The following is a 3,481-nucleotide window of genomic DNA, read 5'->3' on the forward strand; positions in this document are numbered from 1 at the left end:
CTACATTTCTGAATAAACTATTAACAATGAATCGTTCCTTCTTGCTTTTTATTTTCTTATTTTACTTTTTAATTTCATAATAACTATGATTGTTTCCTTCTCACCTTTTGTATTTTCCTAATTATTTTACTTTTACTTTTAATTTTATAATAGGCTAACTTTTTAATGATTAAAACAATTAGCATTAAAACAATTAGAGTTAAAAATCAATGTTCAAAAACTTTTAAATATTTTAATGAACTTTCAAATAAATAAAAAAATTCAAAAGCACATAAGATATAGCTCACATAGCAAAAGTAAAAAATAAAAGAAATAGGCTTTTTCTGTCCACGGTGTCTCAGATTCATTCTTAAATAACAGAACTTAATCTTCCAAAATGTCTAAAGACCATTTTATGCTCCAGCTCCCATCCCAGCTTCTGCAACACAAATACCCAGAACACCAGGGTTTGTGGGGATACAATCCATATAGTCATCTTGCCTACAACTACAGGCTAGGAGGGAACTCGGCACCAGCAGCTGGGTCATGGCATCCTCTGGTATTACAGTTCCCAAACTCCCAAAGCCACCAGATAAGCCACTGATGCCCTACATGAGGTATAGCAGAAAGGTCTGGGACCAAGTAAAGGCTTCTAACCCTCATCTAAAGTTGTGCAAGATTGGCAAGATTATTGGCATGTGGTGAGATGGCATGTGGTGGCACTGATGAAAAAAAAGAAAGAAAAATCACAAGAATATTTAAACAAATACTGATGAAAAAAAAGAAAGAAAGAAAAATCACAAGAATATTTAAACAAATACAGATTATGAAGGCCTATCGTAATTCCCCCACATACCATACAAAACTGCAAAAAAGTCCTGCAGAAGCTGCTTTAAAGGAAAAAAGACAGTCTTGGATGGAGAAAGGAGAATCTTACATGAGCATTCAGCCTTCTGAAAATCCAGATGATTATGATGATGGCTTTTCAATGAAGCTTACAGCCACCACCCGTTTCCTGAGAAACCACCACCTCTTCAGTGAAATCCTTAGTGAGAGTATGGTGCCAAACGTTTGGTCAATTGTCACAACAGCTAGAATGCAGGCCCTCAAACAATGGGTCTAGTCCTTAAATGTTCATCAGTGAAAACTAGAAGGTGAGCTTCAAATAGAGGAGCAACACCAGGAAAAGAAAAGGAAATTCCTGGGAAGTACAGATTCATTTAAGGATGAACTTAAAAGTTTGTGTAGTTTGAAAGTGGAAGTGAATATGGAAAAAATTGCAGCTGAAATTGCACAGGCGGAGGAACAGGCTTGCAAAAGGCAGATGGAAGGGAGAAAGAAGCAGCAGAGCAAGCTGAATGCAGTCAGAACAGTATTGCTGCTGAGGAAGAGCAAGCAGCTAATAAGACCAAAGAAAAGAAGGAAAACGAGAACATTCCAATGGAGTCAGAGGAAACACATCTTGAAAAAAAACAACAGAAAGCCAAAAGAACAATAAAAAAGGCTCAACTACTCTCATGGGCTTTTCTTAAAGCAGCAGGAGGGGATGGACAGTATGGCAGAAGGAACCAGTGATAGTAGTATTGATTCAGAGAGCAATAGGGCAACAGAGAAGGAGCTGGCAACAGATCCCATAACAGAGACAAGATAAAAGAATAAATGTCGCCTTGTTTTATGTGTTCTAAATATTTTCTAAATAAAAAATGTTTTTGAGTTTAAAATAACTAAAAGAAATGTTAATAAAATGTGAAATAATGACAGAGAAAAATGCCAAACATCATCTGTCAATCTGAAAATTAACTAGATAAATGTTCATATTTAAAGCTTTTCAAATCGGGGTAGGAAAAGTCAGCTCTTTGTTACTTTACAATAGCTGCAGTGACATAGAATAAAAATAAAAATAAAAGAGTGATCAAAGACTTACTTGGCAAAAACAAAATAATAGAAAGCAGTCATAGAGGAATCGATGGCAAAAGCTTACATTCAGAAGAAATTTCATGACTTTAAACATACACATTATTAAACAAGACTTAGCAAAACAATAAAGTAACATAACTAAAAATAAAAGAAAAAACAATATTTTAAAAGCAAAATTTAATGGATTAAAATCAGAAAAAAAGAATTAAAAAAGAATTAATGAGCCTATGGATTATTGGCAATAAAATTAGAAAAAATAAGCTTCTAGAAAATGTTATTAAGAAAAAGAAAATGAATAAATAGAAAAAGAAAAGGTACAAAAGTCAAATAGAATAAAATGTAATCTCAAAGCATGCAGTAAATATTTTATTTATATTGTGTATGCAGTAAATATTTTAAACTGTGAAATACATGATTTTCATGAAAGATATAAACTAACAATAAAAATTTATAAAAATTAGAAAAATCTGAATTGAATAATAACCACAGGCATAATGAAAAACATTTCAAAAAATTACTCCAACTTCTCTAGGGATTGTTTTACTAGTGAATTATTTGAAACTTTAAAGGAATTAGTATACTCAATGTTATATAATTTGTTCCAGATCATAGAAAAAAATATAGAAATCAATCAAATCTACTTTATGAATTCAAGATAATTCTGACACCAAAACCTGACAAACATTACAGAAAAAAATAAAACTAAAAACATCTCTCTTATGAATATAGATTCACAAATGCATCGATAGGAGGAAATGTATATGCCTATCATTCGTTAGCCACTCAATAAACACATCCTACATCACTAAGTAAGCAGGGCTATCATGAATAAATTTCTTGGGTTCCTGGCTTCACATCTACATATTTAATTTATGTTATCAATCCATCCTAGTCTCTCTCTGTCTCTTTTTTTTTTTTTTTTTTTTTTTGTGAGCTTGGTGGGGAAGGAAAAAAGCATTTTGTTCAAAAGTAAAAGCTTCAAACTAAGTTCTGGATTCCATTCAATAAAAAAATCAACAACCTTACTTTGTCAGTTATATCTTTGTCGGTTACATGTAGCCTTTTCCTATTTTCTTTCAGCTCTTAAAGAATGCTTCCTCAGTTCTGCATTCTTCTTCATCACATATTTACTGAGCACTTCCAAGGTATCAAATGGACTCAAAAGTCATGACCAGATTACATGCAATCCTTGTCTTCAAGTAACTTGATGTGCTAAAATGTAGCCATGCACAGGTACTACTAAAGCACGTTGAAGAGGGATCTGGAAATGCTTCTTCTCCAGTCAGTCCCATGTCTTTATCATTCTAAAAAGGTAGCTTCCACTTGTCATCCTTATTCTTTATTCCCGCTAATCTCTTCTATAGATAACTTTCTTCATGACTATACTCTTCTGCTTTTACTTCTTTTTCTTTGGTCTTTCTTACCTATTTTCTTTTGCAGACTCCCATTCTTCCACCTAATTTCTTATTCCATATAAACTATTTCTCTGGAACACTTGTTGCTTTAATCTTCTCAATCTGTACTCTCTCATCTAGTTCTATGGTTTCAACACCCATATAAATGTTAGGTCTCAATCTCTACCTAC

General features: G+C 32.8%; 1 pseudogene; it reads left to right on the plus strand.

Annotated features, from left to right (window-relative positions):
* Window positions 1–1,630, plus strand: part of LOC102886381 — a 17,879-nt pseudogene extending 16,249 nt beyond the window's left edge.
* The last annotated feature ends 1,851 nt before the right edge of the window (window positions 1,631–3,481 follow it).

This window comes from Pteropus alecto, unplaced genomic scaffold (genome assembly GCF_000325575.1).
Source record: "Pteropus alecto unplaced genomic scaffold, ASM32557v1 scaffold79, whole genome shotgun sequence".
Lineage (NCBI taxonomy): Eukaryota > Metazoa > Chordata > Mammalia > Chiroptera > Pteropodidae > Pteropus > Pteropus alecto.